The sequence below is a fragment of the Apaloderma vittatum genome, unplaced genomic scaffold, assembly GCF_000703405.1.
Source record: "Apaloderma vittatum isolate BGI_N311 unplaced genomic scaffold, ASM70340v1 scaffold23911, whole genome shotgun sequence".
NCBI classification, from domain to species: Eukaryota; Metazoa; Chordata; class Aves; order Trogoniformes; family Trogonidae; genus Apaloderma; species Apaloderma vittatum.
In genome coordinates, this window is record NW_009700012.1 from 62021 (window position 1) to 63611 (window position 1591).

Below are 1591 nucleotides of genomic sequence, written 5' to 3' on the forward strand. Positions count from 1 at the left end.
CCCTGCCGCAGATGCTCACACCCCAGCCTGCCTTGGGGCTTTTTCCTGCACACAGAGCAGTTGTCCAGGCCTGGGCCGTGCCCACGCTCCTTGTGCTGGGGTGGCTCTTGCTGAAGGGGGCTCAGGTGGTAACCAGAGGAGTCGCTGAACAAAGGCTAATTTCTCTTTCCAAGTGTGATGTCAAAGTTCTTCCCTTTGTGACCTTTTTGCTGCCACCTTTGCTGACAAATCCTGAATCCTGCAGAAGCGTTGTGGGTGAAATGGATGGTTAAGCAGCAAGACTCCTCCCAAAAAGGATTGACAGGATTTTAAGACAAGAAGTCTCGTTTTGGAGAGGCAGTGTGGGCTGGCATGCTGCAGTCACCGGGGTAAGTAGATCTTCACTGCTTTTGTGGCAAAGATAAATTTTATAAATTAGTTTGCATAACTAGGGTTTCACTGTAGTCACTACAGAGCTTAGCTACGCACTTGATCCATTTGGCAGAGTTTATCTACAGTAACTTGATACCATAGTTCAACCAGACGTATAGTTTTACATTTTTGTGATTAATGGGTATAGCTGATGGATTTGCAATGCATAAAAACAGAACCTGACGCATCATCTTGCGAATCACTTTGGGAATTGCTGTACTTGAGGATGGGACGGCATCATAAACTGCCTGCAACAACAACAGTGTTTCCCAGTAACTGGTGGGAGGAGAAGCAGCCAACAGCGAGCAAACAAGGAAAATATGGCACAAGCCGAGCATTTCTTGTCGGCTCAGAAAGACTGCATGCTGCGTGCATTAGCAGACCACAAGAAGTTGTTAAAGGTAACAAGTCTTCCAAATACCGCTAGAAGAGGCCAAAAAATCCGTGTTTTTTCAGTACTTGGTGTACCAAATCCAGCTTATTCAGTGTCTTGAGGTTTCTGGTCCCATCACAATGAAGCAGAGCTCCCTGCTCCTCTAATCGGAGCAGGAGGTCGGGCTGGCGTTGGGCTTGCTGCCACTACGACCCGAGATTTTCATAGCTCAGGTCTGAGACTAAAGGGGTCTGTGGGGAAGTGTGTTTGGTTTTGGATTAGTTTCTTCCTCTCGACCATTTCCATGTTCTAGGCATGTCTCTCTCATCTTTCTTTCCTAAAGACTCTTCAGGAGGTTTTCTGGTTTACAATCTCAACTACTTTAATGTAGTCACAAGTATTCAATGAGATAAGCTGAAGCTGTTTGATTGCAGGAACGCTGTGAACTCCCACAACAAGAGCATGGAGTACCGTGTCGTCATCTGCTGCACTCCTGTAGAGACCAAGCTGTCTTGATCTGCTGTGCTCTCCATGGAACTTTAACTCTCTTTCTGTCCTTCAAAAGCTCAGATCTCAAAGACATCAGAACTACAAGCCCTGCTCTCCACACACCCCCTCCTCGCTCAGCCCTTTCCAGCTCCTTATCATCATCTCCTTGCGCTGTGCTGCCGTACAGTAAGTGACCACAGCAATTTTGTTCCTGTTGTAACTGCAGAGGTAACTAAAAAAGAGTAAATACTTAGCAAAGAACAAAGCGGGGCTGCTATGACCTAAAATATTTCAGCGTGCATGGGTGAGTGCGTATAT